Source organism: Sminthopsis crassicaudata, chromosome 1 (assembly GCF_048593235.1).
Source record: "Sminthopsis crassicaudata isolate SCR6 chromosome 1, ASM4859323v1, whole genome shotgun sequence".
NCBI lineage: Eukaryota > Metazoa > Chordata > Mammalia > Dasyuromorphia > Dasyuridae > Sminthopsis > Sminthopsis crassicaudata.
In genome coordinates this window covers 652,748,108-652,767,542 of record NC_133617.1, presented here as the reverse complement: position 1 = coordinate 652,767,542, position 19,435 = coordinate 652,748,108, and the positions used below count along the sequence as shown (strand labels likewise).

The following is a 19,435-nucleotide window of genomic DNA, read 5'->3' as shown; positions in this document are numbered from 1 at the left end:
ATTGCTGAGGAATCCGATTACGGAGGCCCAGCACCTTGGCCCCTTCCTACTGTGATCTCTGCTGCAGTCACATCATCAGTACAGTAGCTACAACAAAATGCTCTCCTGAAAGGCAAACAATAGGCACATCTTGGCCAATAATTGGGTCTCTTTTGAGTACTTCCTGTCTCAAGGCATACAAATGGAGTGGACTTTTTTTTCTTCTTGTTACCTATGGCAGAGGAAGTTATGAGGATATCACACCCTCTAATTAAACAAGCTTGTTGGTTCATTTAGCTCCACAGAATCCTCCCCAGCAGTAAATTAACAGAACATGACAATGGAAAAATGCTGTCTCTTCTTAACACTGATGTGAGACTAGCGGGTAAGACAAGGGAAAAACAAGAAGATAGGTAAGGGATTTCTCCATGTAGCAATCGCTCCTTCCATTTCCACGATGTAACTTTACTCCATTAGATCCTGGGCATTGGGAGTATGTGGGAGAGCCTATTTTGCAGGAGGCATCTTATTAAACATCCTTAGACACAAGAGACACAAGAGTAGCAGATATTACCAAGTATCAGATTGGTGGCACTAGAATAAACAAATGCCTAACTAAGATCCACACACCATGAACTCTCGATAATAATGCACTTTTGGAGTGAAAGACCCTAAAAGCTAAGGTCCAGCTCTTTAGGTGTCATGGAATCAGATGAGACAGAACACATTGTGGGTGCTCAGGAAACATTAATTAATAATGAAGAAGGGGAGAAGAAATCAATATGGTAGCACTTTAATTGTGAAATGCAATTCAGTGAGCAAGCACTTAGATAGGAGCTTTCCTTATAGAAGATCATCCCACAATATTTCCTCCCTGGACACATAAAAACAGTAAGGTCAAACTAAAGATTTTCTCCAAGCCTTTTCTAAAAAATGTAAAACAAATAGATCAGAATCTCCGAGAAATAATTTTTGCAAAAGATTAAACTTCTAGATAACCATTATGTGCATATAAATAATTACCAATAAATGACAACTGAAAAATTCATAGAACTTTTAAATTTGCTAAGTACTTTACATTTACATTTTACTTTACCTCATAACACCCCTGACAAGGTAAACAGGTATTATTATCTAAATTTTACAGTTAAATAAACTGAGCTTGAGAAAAAACTGCAACTTGTTCGTGATCATGAAATTCATACTTTGTCAGAAATAGAATTAGCTCCCATGCTTTACTGATTCCAAGCCAGCACTCCATCTCCAATGCCATTTATATATCCAATGGGCCTCATGAAAATGTGCTTTTCCTAAAATGCAATTCCAGAAGATGGGCCCTAAACTATATGACAGCACAGCCCCAGAATAAAATGACCTTCACAGTAAAATCTATACTTCCAGTGCTATAATTAATTCCTCATTAAAATTCCCAAGAAAAACCATAGTTGAAAAACTTAGAAAGTCCACAGTGGAACAAATATTTTAGTCTAGAATAAACAAACTTTCTCTGAATTGCTGAATTCAACTGACTTCTTGGACAATTTTCTAGGCAGCTACTTATTCATGACAGGAGGCCTTACCAAAGGGGGAAAAAATGAAAAAAAAAAAAAGAGCAATATAGAAAAGAGAACAACAAAAATAATGTGTTGGGGGACTCTTGTCTTCACATTAACCAAAGCAAATGAAAACAGAAGTATGATGAAGCATCTCATATATGCCTTCACATCAAGCACCATTGGTAGCATTATGAATTTCATTGGTAATCATCCATTAAGCAACACATGGCATTGGTTACTGGGGATACAAAGGTTAGACCCTGCTCTCAAGGAGCTTAAAACAACATGGAAGAAAGATATGTACACAAAGAGTTATAAGATAAGTACAAAGGAGAATAACAAGCAAAGAACTATGAGAAATGTAAGGTAGGAGAGATCATTTTCATCTGGGAGGCAAGGTCAGAAGAGCCTAGTCATGATGGCCTATGAGTTAGGTCTCAAAGGAAGGGAAGGATTTTAGCAAAAGCCATATGCTATCAGTAGTGATCTGTTTTAGGAGTTGGACTAAAACAACTTTAAAAAACCCCAAATAAACAAAAACTCCATGTTCTAGTCATTGTGGTTCAAACTTTCTTTGACCATAAGGCTTTTTGTATCATTGTTTGACCTTCTCATGTTCTATGGGTGAGATGGAAATTGGCATTTAGAATAGTAAAGCTATATATTAGTAGGAGGAAATTCTGTGGAAAGGAGAACAGAATTTCACCTTGGAGCCCCCCCAAATACATAGAAATCTTTTTTTCAAATGGAAACTCTAGTTGACTTAAAGGTACTCTTATAGTTTGTAGATGATTCCTATCATGCTAATGTAATGAACAAAAGAATAAAGTTAACTCTTCTAGAATTTCAATTTCAGTACACTTTAATATCAGGAAGAGAAAGCTTTGTTTACAAGCTTTCCCAGGTAGTGAAAGCATATTGCAATTGTTAATGATCTTAATGCTGATTATGAACCAAGAGCAAGTAAGGGAGAGAGATACAGATAACAAAGAGGGAAGGAAGGAAGGAAGAAGGAAGGAAGGAAGGAAGGAGAGAAAGGAGGGAAAGGAGGGAAAGGAGGAAAGAAGGAGGGAAAAGAGGGAAAGAAGGGAAGAAAGGAGTAAGAGGGAAGGAGGAAGGAAAAAAGGAAGAAAGGAAGGAAGGAAGGAGAAAGTGAAAGAGGGAAGGAAGGAGAAAAAGGTGGCTCATGGAGGGAAAAATATAAATTATCCTGCTTACATTGGCTGTTTCATCCATGTGTAATCCTGCTATGCTATTCCAAAATGAAGGGTTGACTATCATACTCAATTACCAAAAAGAAGTGATGATTCTGTTACTTGCAACAAGTGACCACCAACAACAAATGTTCCCATGGAGACATTAGCCAAAAGGTATGCAATGACTAATTTAGAAACTATTCTCTCCATTACCCACTGATTCAAAGAAATAGAAGCCTGTTGGAAGAGGATACTATAGGAACAAGGTAGGGACAGATGTCTTTCTTTTCAAAATCATCATGGCCAAAGCAGCTCATTATATTTCCCTACAAATACTCCTCCCCTATTTCCAGTTTGCTATTACCATCTAAGGCACCATCAGCCTAGCTTACCCACTCTGTGTCATCCTCAACTTCCCTGTGACTCACAACACATCCAATCTAATGCCAAATATTGTAACTTCCATCTTCTTGACAACTCCCCAGCCCTCTTCCTTTGCCTCCTACAGCTCCACTCTAGAACATGTTGTCTCCTCCAACAATTTGTAAGCTCTTTGAGGGGAGTGCTCTTGTCTTTATTTTTTGCCCTAGAACTTAGCATAGTACCTAGCCCATAGAAGTTGGTTAGTAAATCCTAAATGCTTATTCCTCTACTATACCAGTTCCACTATGTCAGGACAGTTCTTAAAATTATATCATATGAAGTTAATAGGAAGCCACATGCTATAGAGAAAAGTAGCACTACATTTAGCGTCAGAGGATATAGAATTGAAACTAGGCTCTGTTAATTTCAAGTGAGTGTGGGTAATTTAAAATGCCTGTTTTCAATGTCTTCATTTGCAAAATGAAGGGACCCAGTTTCAATTATATTTATGATTCTTTCCAGATATTAGCTTATCTCTCTGTGCCTCAGTTTTCTCATCTGTAAGATAAGAGGGTTGACCTTGTGGGATTCTAAGGTCCCTTCCTATTCCTAATCTATGATCATGATTCTATGAAAAGTACCCAAGTCTTGTCCACTTACTTCCAATTCTCAATTGCCACGCTCTGTTAAAGCCCACCCTCAAATATTATCGATGGCAAAAATGGCCTTTCTTATGTGTGATACCATTCTACTGCACATAAAATAAGGATAATAAGGATAATAAGAGAAGAGTTACAAAAGTAAGATTCTGCTGTTTTGGCCACTTTAAGCACTTAGGCTCCATTTCAGTTGTGCAACTGGCTTGCTCATGCCTCAGAAACACACTTGAACACCTAAAACTGCTGACAAAGGTGTATGTTAGGCAGTCCAAGAGCTTTAATGCTGAATTATATTTCTTCAGAAACCAACCTCATGGAATCAGAGCAAGGTTATGCAGTGGCTCAATGCCTGCCAAATCTACCCCGGGAGAAACATCGTCGTGTTTCTTATGGAGATCGTGTGCTGCCAAAGCAGTCACTGAAGAGCCCTGCTGAACGAGCCTTGGGGGTATCTGAAAATATCAGTGGCTGTTCATTTAAAATTGAAAGGGGGAGAGCGGTATCCAATTGCCCAGCAAGAAATCCAACCTTCATTCATAGTGTACATCAGGGGAGTTATTCAGATGGCAAGGCAAGAACACCGCTTATGCTCTCCATCCACATTGGGTGCTTCATTTGTCAAGGCTATTTGACCCTTGACATTCCTTCTACCTGGGACTTCCCCTACATGTAAAGGTATTCTTACTCATAGTACCATTATCTTCTACTATATAACAAAGAGCTAAATGAGGGGGGGGGAGGATACTGGACTGGGGGGGAAAGTCCACCACCAGATCTTTCTTTTTTTCTGTATAAGAAACCAAGAGGAAGCAGGAGAGTGGAGAGAGATATAATTGAATCCAAGTCCTTCTGAGAAGTAAAACTGGTTTTGGTTACCAAAACAGACAGTCAGATTGATGAAAGCTGGAATATTATAAGAGATGTGGATGATGGAACAATTTCTATAAAGTGAGATTACAAAATTACAATTCTTTGTGTTCAGTGAAAGCAAAAAGGGCTGGTTAAGCAAAAATACCAGGTCCTCAGCACCATGAAAGGAGAGATGGAGGATAAAAAACAAGGAGAATAGAGCCCTTTCCCTTGAGGAGCATGCAATTGAGCTGATGCAATGTTCAATTTAGCTAAAGCAACAATTCGGTTTTAACAGAATCTTTATGCAAAGGCAGTTTGGTGTAAGAGAAGATTACAGATCATATTGTCATAGACTGAGAGCTGCAAGAGACCAAAGACCCCAACCCATACATTGTACAGATGAAAAAACTGAGGGCTGGAGAATTAAGTGACTTGTTCAAAGATTTGCAGCCAGGTCCTTGGACTTCAAATCAAGTACCATTTTTTCTTATTGAATCTGACTGACTGTTGGCTTTGGATCAGACCTAAATTTATTAGAGGTGTAACTGGACAAATTGCTTAGCATTTCTTAGTTTTGCTATTCTCAGATATAAATTGTGGATAATAATGCTTGAGATATCTCACAGAGTTTTACAAGAATCCAATGAGATCAATTGATAGCTCTCAAAACTTTCACAAATCAGTTGACCTTAGCATTGGTCCAGATCAGAATCCCTTCCTGTCTTCTCAACCTATGCAATATTTTATGTCTTTTCACAAATCCTTTACAAAGAAAGTGCCCAATGAGCCTTCTGCTTCTTTTAACATTTGTGGGTACCAGAGCAATAATCATACTGTTTATTGTCATAAACATGAGTTTGAATCCTAACTTATATGACTGCATGATAAATCATGATACCTCTCCCAATATGGTTTTCCTTATCTGTAAAATGGGGATAATAGCACCTATCTGAGAGAATTAGATTTAAGAACAAATGAGATAACATTTAAAGTGATTTGCAAATATTTACATGCTAAACTGATGCTAGCTATTATCACTATTATTATCTATCATTCTCAATACATCATCAGCCAAATTCCTTTTTCCATCATATGTATTCTTAATAATATCTTTTACACTGCTTACTTCTCCTTACTTTTATGTCATTGTTGAGGGATGGCTATTCAGAGCCTATCTTCACCCACTATATTTTTTTTCCATTGTCCATTAAGTCACCTGAAATTTATATTCTTCTGGGATTATTTTTAACTCTGCACCCCAGTCCCTTCCTTCCCACCCTCCATCCCCACATACTTTAGAGTACAGAAACAACTTCTTGGAGCCTCAATGACTTTCAGTTGTGGTCACTCAGAGACTCACCCAACTTGAGACAAGTACATTACCACCACTGTCTGATTTTAGAATGGCAGTGTCCTTTACCTTAGTCTGAAACTCAGTGACCCCAGTGCCTACCAGCTGGCTAAGAGGGAGGGATTCTGGATAATCTGGCCAGCTTTTGGCTTCAACCCTAGGGATGACCCCCAGAACACCACTGACTTCCATTCTTTTTTCTGGGCCTTGCTGCAGAAGAGAAATTCTCCAATTCTACATTCTCCAGGAATTCCCAATCCCCAGATTCCTAAGAGGATGGGAAGATGAGTGTAGTAGCAGCTAAACTCTGCCTGAACTCCTCATAGATGTCCTGATACATCTTATCATGAACAATAACTCTGGGATCTTAGCTCTTAAACTGGGAGTTCTATCTACCCATTGAGGCAGAGCTGAGACTAATAGCAGCCAGTTGTATCACTTTCTATCCTGCAGGTTCTGGCCTGCACCCCCTGAGACCACCTAGAAGTCCCATGCACCCCTCCTAGATGCTATGAAGAATCTCCATAATGGGCAGCTAGGTGGCATAGTGGATTGAGTACCAGCCCTGAAATCAGGAGGACCTGAGTTCAAAGTTGACCTCAGACACTTAATCCGAATTGTGTGACCCTGGGCAAGTCACTTAACCCCAATTGCCTCAGGGGGGGAAAAAAAACTCCATGATCACCAACTGGATAATAAATGTCATAAATACCTCTTTTCTATCCATTATCTTAAATCTTCATTAATAATCAGCATATTCTATATGTCATGAATTTTATAATACATTTTTGATCAAATTATTTTAATAGACGTAAGTCCTGCAAAAAGTATTTGTTTTGTGTCCTATACACTAGAAATGTCTCTGTTGGTTCAGACTTGTGATTCAATCAAGTCTAGGGAATGACAAGCATGGAAGAACCCATTGTCTTAGACTACTAGGGCTAAGAATAGCAGTCACTGAGAACTTAAGGGAAGTGATCTGTCCATTGTCACGTAGCTCATATGTGTAAATGTCAGAATTGAGGTCTTCTTGACTCCACGTGGAATCACATGGTTAGTCCAGAGGGGAGAAGGAGTGCTGAGAGAGCCCCTGTAAGTAACCATGGGCTAGGAATTACTATATGGTAGGCATGAGTTTGGTGGGTCATTAAGATTGCATCATGAAGTTAGGTGATGTTAGGTTAGGGCAACTAAGTGTTTTCAGGTAAGTACAGGCTTACTAGTAGGGTGAAGACATAGGCTTGGATTAAAGCTACAATGAACTCTAAGATTGTAAGAAGAAAGAGGATGATGAATGTAATAGACTATCCACTGTGACATATTGACCATCCAAGATCATAACGGCCTGGTATTTATAGGCTTATAAATCTGGGAAAATACTCCACTAGATTTGTGACTTCACTATTGTAAGTACTCCCACCAATGGTTAGGTCAGAATGAGAAAGACCCTCAGAAGTCATTAAGTTTAGCTTACTTGGCTACAATTTCCCAGACTAAGGGTTATTCAGCATTTGCTTTAAAATCTCAAAGTAGAAGGAAGTGACCACCTACTTAGGAAGCCCATCTCACTTTTACACAGCTGCAAACATTCAAAAGTTCTTACATACATTGAACCAATACTTGCCTCTTGGCAATTTCTATCCAGGAACTATCCAGTTCCATTTTCTACAGTCAAACAAAGGAAGTCTAATCTTTCTTCCCTATGACATTCCAATACCTAATAGAATAACATTTTCTTCCAAATATCCTTAGATTCTTCAACCAATCCTCTTATGACATGAATTCTAGTATCACCATTTTCCTCTACCTTCTGGATGCTCTTCACAATGTCAATGTCTTTTTTAATAGACAACACCCAGAATTTAACATAATCTTCAGAGACGATTACCTTCTGTGTTCGGAACACTGGGCCTTTTAATGCAGCCTCACAATAGCCTAGATTTTTTTTTTTTTGGCTACTATATTATACTGTTGACCATTACTGTAGCTCACTAAAAGCCAAAGATTTTTTTTTCACATGAACTGCACCTGAACATAGTCTCCCACCTTCCTATCCAATAGGCTTCTTGTTCATATCTTTGCATAACTCATTTATAATTGTTTAATTTGACATATAGAAGAATGTCTTCTAGATTTTCTTCATATTATTTAGGTACTTATATTGATACATTGATAACAACATTGTTATACATTAACATATATATATATATATATATATATATATATATATATATATATATATATATGTATTTTTTTTTTTTTTTACACACATATGTCCTGGAAAATAAACTTTACTGAGGCATTTTACTTTGAATCAAATGATATTTTTTTTATAAGTAAAGTGAGATTTTGTTTTCTTTCATTTTACTATGTGAAAGACTTCCTGATCACTTATGTTTTCATTGAACATGCCCTCTATGTATTTATAAATTATGTCAAAGATTTTGAGGAGATGAGAATGTATGGATCAGTACTTAGATCTTTTTAATAACTTACTTGGTTTTAATGTTCATTATTCCCTCTCCCACACACTTATTCAGTAATTTTCCCCTTTCAAATATTCTGAGAATTATTTCTCCAAATTATGTCAAACCAAGGACAGATATCCTTAAATATATTATAGGTCTTATCTAGTCATTTATACTTAAAAAACAAAGCAAAACAAACAAACAAGGAATGTAGAACCTTGTTGACATTAATGCCATTTTTACTTCTTTGTGCAGAAAGTACATTGGAGTTTGTCAGAATTCAAATGAGAGAAGTTCTACCAGTGTTTGTTGTTGGTGGTAGATATAGGTATTGATGCAGATATCTTGGTAGATCTTTTCCATTTTTAATCTGTCTATTGTATGTCTAGTTTCATCCTTAAATGCTCCCAGAATTATCTGGCTTAATTGGAAAGACAGGGATGGGGACTGGCCCTGTGCTTTAATTGGTAAAAGAAATCCCTTCCACTAAGGCAGATGGTTTTCTCTTACAGAGTTGTGAAGGTCATGAAGGCATGAGTTACCCAGTATATTTCAGATGCAGAGATTCCAAGTCATATTTTCTTAATTAAAACTGGTTCTCTGTCTATCATACCACATTGTCTCTATATGGGAGAAAAGTTATGGTAAAACTATGGGTATTTGTATTTTCAAGCACCTTGGATTTGCCCAAAAAATATAGAATTTCTTAAATGTGATGGAGGCTGTTCTCCTCATATTCAATTTGAGATAATCATTTGTCACATATATTTCTTTTCTACCTTTATTCATGCATATATTCATCAATAAGATTAACTCAACCAGTAGAGTCACTCACCCAGATGTCATAATCTAGACTACATGTGATTTTCATTCATTTGTTTTTTAAGTATGAATGGCTAGCTCAATCTCTTCTGGATGGCTCTTCAGTGAAGAAGCCCTGTAGTGATTTAAAGCAGTATGTAATCAGTATAACATCCTCTATAACAAAGAATATTTAGGAGAACTTAATTATCTATAGGAAATCTTTCTCCTATTTGAACTCTGACCAGGACATCCCCCTTACCATTTCCAAACAGCTTTTTTAGTCCATATATCCTTAATCTATGCTCCAATTAATACTGGTAGATTACATATCAAAGTTATCACCATGGTCACACATGTGGGGAAAACCTTTTTGGAAGACAGTTACCGAGGCTGCCATAATCCATGTACATAAGATATTCTCGGCATGATCATTTGATGTGCCCCAGAAAAAATGACTTTGCATTTTAATTTAACTACCTGATAAAAGCAATTTTAGTTTTAAAGTACAGATTTGTTTTATGAAACAAATACCCAAGTAAAGATGATACTAAAATAGAGATAAGGGGATAGGACGAAACCCTTTCAGACTTTACCCTAGACTTGGAATGTCCCATTTGTAGTTTTAGAAGCATATCAGATTTTTGTGGCCATGTCTTTCTGTGAAAAAAAAAATCAGAAAATATGGCAGAATAGTTATAAAAAACAATGGATTTGCTTCTTGAACATTGGATACTTTAGTTCTTTTTCTCCATCCATATATTTACATGGACAAATGAGAAAAACTGAGAAAACCACCTTGATCTAAAGTTTGCTGCCTAAAGCTGGGCTCCTATTACTGAGTCAAGATTCTGAAGAAGAGACATTGAGGAGACTTCATCCTTGTTCTAAAAGTTATTTTTTTTTCAGAAAAAACATAGAAATATGCTAATGAAGTTCTTCAGCTGAGCTAAAAGCTGGAGGTGGTAGACACTACCATCAATCAGTAGGGCGGCACATCCGGAAAAAGACGTGACCCAGGGAGTTCAACAGAATAGTGTGCCCAATTATGACAGACATCAGGGATGGTAAGAAAGAGCCCAGGGCGATTATGAGAAAGGCAGTAAAAGCCCTCCACCCTTTTTCCCTAAGTGTAGACCCCATCACATGCAATCTCTGAATGTGTTCACTTCCTCCATTGGTAGATGCAGCTAGTGGTGCAGGGGATGGAATACTTTGAATGAGAAAAACTAGTCTTCATGAGTTCAAATCTGACCTCAGACACTTATTTGCTGTGCAATTCTGGGAAAATCATTTACCTCACTTTACTCCTCTGTAAAATGAGCTGGAGAAGGAAATGGCAGACCACTCCAGTATCTTTGCCAAGAAAACACTAAATGGGGTCACAAAAAGTCAGACATGACTCAACAACAATGCCTATAGGAGAGTATTCTCTCACTTGGGGAAAAGGGAGGGTTGTTGTACACTGAATAAGAACTGAATAAAGATTGACTTTTTCAGTTAATTATAATGATGTGATAATGGAATAAGTCTAAGTCTCTAACAGTTGCTGTGTGAGCTTTGATTCTAAGGCAGAGATTCTTAACCTGTTTGGGCCAATTTGAAATAGCTCATTATCTGGTTAAAGATAAAAATCATGAAAATTGACTCCATCTTTACATATGTCTGGTTCTAAGTATAAATTTAGTTATTCTGGGCCTCATTTTGAAAGTCTATATTTGTAAGTAAAATTGGGTTAATTTAAAGTAGTATAACAATAACAATACTAATATACTATGTTATATATAATACTATTACATATTATATATGTTATTATGTGATTATATATAATATTAATTGTATATACTTATTATATGTATAATATATATTATAATACTAATTATGCTATATTATATATACTATAATATATAATATATATTATGTATAATAGTATTACACTATTATAAAAAGTTTTAGTTTCTTCAATTTGAAGGATTAAAATAATTTCTTCTAGGATTGAATACTGATAGATGTTTGACAAAAATAAAATTCCTTGGATTTAAAACTAGTAAAGTGTGCTGGACATACCTATGAACTATTTATTTATTTATTTATTTATTTATTTATTTTTTAAACCAGTTGTGAGACTTTGGGAGTCATCTAATCTGTCCCTGGATTTAAAACCTAGTGAAGTGTGATGGACATACCTATGGACAGTTTATTTAGTTAATTTTGTTCATTTAGTTAATTTTTTAAAGACAGGTTGTGAGACTCTGGGTGAATCATTTAATTGGTTTGCCTCAGTTTCCTCATATGTAAAATGAGAATAATAATCGCTGTTACCTCCCAGAATTGTAAGATCAAGAGAAAACATGTAAAAAGCTTTTTTTTTTTTTTTTTTTTTTTTTGCTAACCTTAAAGCATTCTTTAAAGCTTTTAACCTCTAAAGTCTAGCTACTATTACTAATAATCTTCTATACCCCAATGTCGGATCCACATTTCATTTTGGATACTGATGTAACAAAGTCTGGAGAAAAGGACTTCTATTATCATTATTGATTAAAGTAGATCACTACAGAAATGTCAGCATACGAGGTCTGTTTCACCTATATTTGTAATTCTCCCAGTTTTTTCTACAAATGCTCTGGAAATGAAATCACTTAACTGTGCTGCATGCTAGACTCTCTGCAGACTCATTTCCCCCTCAATTTCTTTTTACTGTTTTGAGGTATAATAGTTTAAAATCTATAATCCTTCACAATGCTTTGAGTGAGAACTAATGTCAGCCATATCACGTTTCTTTGTTTGGAAAGGTTATCAAGCAAGTATAGGGGCTTATATCACCCTAAGAACTGTTATATAGATAAATTGTTACTAGACACAGTCACTGATAAACAGCATGTATATTTTTCTGTGCTTCCAAAGTTACTGTATTTCATGGAACCCTAGTGTCATAATACAAAGTAAACAGGAATTCTGCCTAAAAATGTTGACATGTTTCTTTTTAAAATGTTCTCTAAAATATTAAATATGAAATACTATATGTTTGAAACTACCTACAATACACAACAATTTTAATTGATTTAATGTTAGCTACTTTGTGCCAACATTTTCCCAATTTCCCCTTGTTCTAGAAATGCTATATCCCTCAAAACTCTAAACAAGTATTTATGGGTCCTTTAATGTTATTTCAGATGGAAAAATGTTCTATGACTAGAACAGATTTGTGACACTATCTGAGGAAATGCTAAGTATTATATCAAAATCAACTGGTCAAAATATAGTTGAATGGGTTACTATTGAGAAGGAAGCTGTTGGTGAGATACATCCTGGATCATATCACAGAAGCTACATCAATACCAATGACTCTCCTATCTCTAAGGGAAAAGTGACCCAATTTTGAGTTCCGGTTCTATCATTTTACTACTTTTATGACCTTTAGCTGGGTTTCCTCATGTGCAATATAAGAACATCTCTTAGGTCTCCATGATCCTAGATAAAAACTTAGATTCAATGGTCATGTCATGAATCAAAATTATAATTAAAGAATTCATGATAAACTTTAGCTAAATAATCTATCTAATATGATTAGTCTGAACAATTCAAAATTTGATTTTTCTGGGATTTTAGAAGAGTTTTTAAAAGTTATAATAGTGATAATAATAATTTAAAACTATTTATTTTTCAATAAAAACACTTCAAGGATTACAAATTGCTTAAAAATAACTTAAATTTGGAACTCAAAAACAAGATCAGCAGGACGGTACTATTATTTAGTGCATTTTATAAATAAGGAAACACAGAGATTAAATGACTTGTCCAAGAATTTAGCTAGGAAAGCATCTGAAACTGAATTTGAACTGGGGCTTCCTTCCAGATTCCAGGCTCATGCTCTCTCTATATATACTGTCCTACTAGTTGCCTTTAATAGGCTAAAAATGGCCAGGCTTCCTGGCCAAAATAAGGCATCCCTTAAAAGAATTATATGTGGTATTGGAAGACATGCCTTCCACTAAAACTTTATTTTATACTTCACTTTGTGAAAGGAACCCAGATTCTCAAAAGTTATGCCAAAGTAGCATAAGTTCTAAAAGGTCTGCCAGGCTGGAAGCCCTTCAAACAATTACAGAGAGAGAGAGAGAGAGAGAGAGAGAGAGAGAGAGAGAGAGAGAGAGAGAGAGAGAGAGAGAGAGAGAGAGACAGAGAGAGACAGAGAGAGAGAGACAGAGAGAGAGAGAGACTATAAGTCTCTTTTCTAAGGAACACTCCAACTTAAGTATGGAGAAGACCATTCCATTGCTGGGAGGATGGGATAGATTTCTTTAGTTCCAGCAAATGTGAAGGTCATCCACATCCAAGTTAGAGGGGAGATGCAATCTACCCATGAAATCATGAGTTCTTGAAGCATAAGGTTTCTACTAACCAAAAACCAATACTAAGTTCCATTTTAGATATAATAACTACTTTAAATATACCACTGGTCACACCAATGCTTGGTTCTTTAGTCATACTCTTCAGTTTCTTTTTAGACTTCTCTGGTATGCCATACTAAATCCTAGTGAGTCACCCAACTCTGTTGAACATTTTTGTCCAATGTGCATCAGGATCAAATTCTCAAAACCTTCTATAAACCCCTTCTTATACTAACCATAACATGGGCCAAAGTGAAGAATTTGGTCATGTGGTCAAGTTCTATAAACAGTATGAGTATTAATAATTTTAGTTATGAATTAGAAATATAGTTTAGGAGAATGAGAGGAAATCTGAGTATAATCAATAACTTTTCCAAGTCTATCCCATTTTAATTTTCTTCAAGAATATCCTGACCTAATGGTCAAAGACACTTATTCCTTTGATAAAATCAGAACAATTTTTCATGTAAAAAAAAATACAGTAATACATTTTCCTAACTCATGTGAAGCAGTATTGCATACTCCAATTATAGGGCCTTGCAGTTCAAAAAATGTCTTTGTACAAACCTCCTTTTCCATCTATTTTTTGGTAGCCTCAGGCTACCTATCAATACCCTTTCCCTGACTTATTAGCCAATTTCATTCAGTTCCCCTCTCTATTTCCCTAATTCAGATGTCCAGTATCTTTTGCTTCATAACTCCTCCTATCTATCAAACCAGGAAAGGATTTAGCCTCAGCCATTCACAATTGTTGATTAATTGATTATCCCTAACTACAAAGGAGACTCAGTCAATGTATTAGAGTAACTAGGCACTTGAATTTTAGCCTTTTGGCTTGAAATATTAAATTTTAAGCACCAGCAAGCATATAAGGAAAATATTTGGGGAACAGAAACAGAAGGGAGTCTAACTTCCCATTAAATATAATATTGACCTTACAGGTAAACCTGACTTAGTCCTTTTAAGTCGGATGAGGAAGCACCCTAATCATAACTCTTTTTGCCTCATAACTCTTAGTTGAATATTTTATTTTTCCCACTATTTAACTTCATTTTTTACTTTATTTCTTTTATTTGTCCTGGATGTTTGAAGCTTATTTTCTATCAATATCCTCATTTCTAATTTATTGGAAAACATCCTTAGGCTGCCAATCCTATTTTTATCTTCTGTCCTGAAACATCTGATAATGTAGTATGTCACTGGAACACATCTTTTTCATTAATTGGTATAACTATATTCCAGAAGACTGGAAATATCTTGAAACTGTCTACTGGGGATGAGAAGCTAGGACTCAGGGAGAAGGACCGCTAATCAAACAATGTATTTTTGTAGTCACTCAAATAAGTAGGTCAGTAAAGCTTATCAAAGTAGAAACTTGCTAGTCCAGATGCCTGACAACCTAGGAAGGAACTTTTAAACATGGATTTTTTTTTTTTTTTTGACACTGGGTTAAGGTCACCAAGCAACTACAAACACCCTTCACCAACTTTATTAAGGGTATAATTTATCCTAAGGAATTCTTAAAGAAAATGTTCCTAAGGGATAGAAGTAGATAAGCTAAATAAGGGTTTTTGTTGTTGTTGTTGTTGTTGTTGTTGTTGTTGTTGTTGCTATTTTTTCTAATTTTTAAGTTCGGGTAAGCAGAGAATTTCCTAAGCCAATAATAAAACCTTCAATATTTTTCATTCATTCAGACCCCCTGTAATGTAACAGTGGGAGTATAGATCAGTGAACTCCAGAGCTGCCAATTTCACACTTGCTGTTTCCATTTTGGTCTGAACAGTGATTTTCCATTGAGTTTCTCCATTGCCAAGTATCTATGATCTTGTTAGACCTAGTTCATCAACAGGTGGAAAAAGTGTTTATGAATGAATAGCCAGCTATCATCTTGAGAACAAGCAAATAGACAGCCCAATTTAAAAAAAAATGTTTACTAAGTACCCAGATTGGCTAAGGTACCAAAAAAAATCTCATTATTAATCAATTGCTTATTGGTATATAAACTACATAACAATTACTTTCTAAAGTTTTATTCACAGACTTCAGATAGAATCCTAAGTAGTTAGATTTGAAAAGACAAAGTTGAAAAAAAATCATGAGATTGAAAAACAAATTCTGTTTAGGGTTACAACAATCTGTAAATAGTATCCAATGTGTAACAAATTATACTGGGAACAATAGAGGAAACTAAAAAAATTATAAATGTAGTCCTTTGCACTTCATGGACTGTAGAAAATTATATTCAGTCAGTCAGTCAATATCTATTCATTACACTGTGCATGATGTTATGATACCTCATGTGAGATCAGTATATACCATTAAGAAATATTTAAATGAGTGACATTTTCCTTCAGAAAAGTTCAAAATTGGTATAGTTCCTCCAGTGCCACAGGTTTTATAAATCATTATTTATCAATCACTCCCCCCAGAAAAATCATCTAGGAAACATAGGCTGGCCATATGAAATTGGGTTATTTCTGACAACAATCATGCGATCAAATGCTGGTCATTCATCTCATGACTTCAGATCATAAAGGAGCTTGGCCAAGTGAAGGGGAAGTCATCAGATAAAGCTTGCCTGCCCAGTTTCACCACTGATCTCACCATGCAGTACTGAAGAAAGCACTTCTTATTCAAACAACAAAATACCCTTAGGATTTAGATTTAGATACTCTGGATTCAGAGCTGGATTGGACTTTGGAGATCATGAATCCAGTCCTTTCATTTGACAGCTGAAGTTCCAGAAATTAAGTAACTCTATTTGAATCAAGGTCCCAGAGTCTAGTGTCCTTTCCATATCAGTAATACATGCTCAGAACTATGCTTGGTCTTACGGAGATTTAAAAAAAAAAGAAAAAGCATGAGGCATACTTTTTGCCTCAAGAGAGATTAAATGTGGTCATGGACATAAATCTAAATGTTTCAAATAACATCTCTCTTCCCAAAAAAGGAAACATACATATCTTTATATTTATGCATACAAACACACAGGTGTATATATGTATATAATGAATATGTAACATAATATATGACATGTATATATGTGTATATACTATGTATCATATTATTATATTATATATATTTATGTAATGTATACATATTCAGTTCTATGCTAAAGCCAATTTACACCAGCCTGTGAGAGCTAATGGTAATATTTTCAGTGTGATCATTTAACATCTCATAAATCATCAAAAGCTAAAAACCAGGGCTTAATTTATTGTTGATTGTATAAACTTATGAAGTGACAGACAAATGTTTTTAAAAAAGCATTCCCCTACATATTCTCTATTTGTATATGTATGTAAATAACTATATATTAAGTAATTTGGTCTGGACCTGTAAGTCCCATTTCTATATAGTGACATGATACGTACTCTGATGCATGAAGTTGATATGGAAGTGATTCTAAGATCTCAAAGACTACATTAGAAGAGTACAGGTTTTAGGAGATCCTATCAACTAGAAAGACCTCAACTACAAGCTCAGGTATAGATAAATCATCCATATTTATGTCATATGAAGGCCAGCCTCCAGGTGTCCCCCAGATTTTTTTCCAATCACAGCAACTTAGTTTAGTAAGTATATAGGGTGTTGCTATTAACATTAGTCAAAGGAAGTATTTGCAGTAACCATGAATCTCTGAAGTATGATGAAATGACTAAATGATCTCTAAATTCTAATATACTGTGTTCTATAAGTACTGTGTCTCGGAAAGCTGATTGAGCAGCAGTGTTCAGGAGAACAACAACGAGCCTGATGTGATAGTTGGCTTAAGGAATGAGGGGATAGATTAGATCAACAGTAGGAATACAAAGGAAGGCAAGAATCTGGAAGCCACAGAGAAACATTTTAAAAAGTTATTTCCATCCCTATATTCTCCATATAAGATTCAAGCCAAAAGAGCCGGCCCCCCTTAGTGCCCCAAATAAGATGTAGCACAAATTAATTAAATATTAAAACATTTATCAAACTCTCTCGGTTATTCAAAGATAACATAAAATTATGATATTTTCTGACTCTAAAAAAGAGAATGGTATTGATTCAGGTTCATGATGCTAGGTAGAAGATCTTGAAGAATCTTATCAGTAGTCTTTCAGTTATGACACATGATAACCAAGAGACAGGAGACACAAAGAGACTTGAATACTCCTTCTTGATTCAGCATTAAGTATGTTTTTTAATGAAGTATTAAACCAAAGATTGTAGTCACTAATCCACAAAGTACTAATGGAGAGACATTTCCAACATCTTCCTTAATCAAGTAGACAGACCACAAACAGTTCTCCATAAGATAGGAAGAGTCCCTTTCTGCAAAGACTAAGGTATTTTTATAGTGCCAATTTGGTAAACTTAGTCCCCTAATATTCTCTTGCCTATAAATTATTAAAGACCTAGAACTTTCTTCAGCATTATTCTCATTTTCTCCCTAACTCTCAAATAATCAGCTCTGAGAATGTCAGTGTTTTCAACCCCAGATAATTGAAAAAGTGCTTCAGCTAACCAGGTCACAGCATTTGGATGGCTCAATGAAAACAAGATATTTTGCTCTGTACCAACAACTCTGACTTTAAGACAAACATTAGTCATGGTGATCAATGGTCTTTGAGGGAAAGTATAATTGGTTCTCACTTTCACCAGCACCAGCAGCATTTCCTACTTCCCATCCTTTATTGTTCACTTTTCAATCCATTTTGTCATTAAATTTCTTATTTGGATAATATTTTATTATTTTTATATTGTTGCCGCTCATAATATCTCTTTGAAATAAACATTATTATCCCTACTTTCTATGTAGAATACAGAAGCTGGCTTTTGATCAGGTGACTTGCCCAAAATCAATAGAAGAGCAGGAAATAAAAGCTCAGCTTAATTCTAGTTTCTTGCTATGACATTGGGATGCTTCTTGTTACTGTGATATCATAAATGTATGGATAGGAAGGAGGTAAAAGAGAAAAGATGAAGATTAAGAAATTCATAAGTTCTTAGTGAAAGTTCCATCCTTTCTACCTTTATGCTACCCTTTCAGTCACTGATGATTAAATAACAAGATTCAATAGAATGGGTCAGCAACAGTCAATTAGTTACTGAGCCTCAAATTGTTGATTTTTCTCTCTAAACTATTAATGACTATAATCTATAAATTTATCTAAGTCCTCCTTTCATATAATTCAGTTTTAAGCCAGTACCACTTAGTCTTTCATGGTACATAGAACTCAGGAAAAACAGAATCCAAGTCCTGTCTCGGACATACACTGGCTCCCCAGGGCTCCAGGCTATACTCTGAGACTGAAAACCAGGAGTTCCCAACAGCAAAGTATAGGTATGAAAACAAATATTTTTATAATAATAGAATTTTTATAATAATTCTCTGCATCTGATTTATTATTGTTTGTTTTCAACAAAGTATGACTAGAAGACAGACTTCATGATTACAAAAATGATTTAGAAAAAAAATTTGGAAAACTTATTCCATACCCTTGGGAACTGCTATTTCTCATATTACCAAAACTATCCCAAATTCCCTGAATGGAATTTCCATGTCCTTCTTTGATCTTTTCCTTGTTTCTACTCTTTATGGATGATAGAAATATAGGATCACAGAGGTATACTATTCCAAGAGTCCCACAGATCAGGAGCCCAAAGGTCATGATTAATATGCTATTGGACAATGTACAATAAAATAAATAAAAATACTGTAAAACATATATAATATTAATATGTGATTTTCTAAGTCAATATGTGCCTGCAGGGATCCCTGTGTATGGTTTAGCTGACCCTGTTTCTATTTGAATTTGACAGCTGGTGTACTCTAATCCTCT

The 19,435-nt window shown here is 35.3% G+C and overlaps 1 protein-coding gene across 6 annotated transcripts in view; it reads right to left on the bottom strand.

The window, feature by feature from the left end:
* Positions 1–19,435, bottom strand: part of ZNF462 (zinc finger protein 462) — a 152,632-nt gene that overhangs the window by 91,601 nt on the left and 41,596 nt on the right. For 2 of the 6 annotated variants that reach the window (XM_074282981.1, XM_074282985.1), the window contains exon 1: positions 9,260–10,975. The exons of 2 other annotated variants lie outside the window; for them this stretch is intronic. The gene's annotated coding sequence lies outside the window, so the exon portion shown is untranslated. Of the gene's footprint in view, positions 1–9,259; positions 10,976–19,435 lie in introns of those variants that run through there. 2 more of the 6 variants (XM_074282982.1, XM_074282986.1) reach the window with 2 other exon arrangements.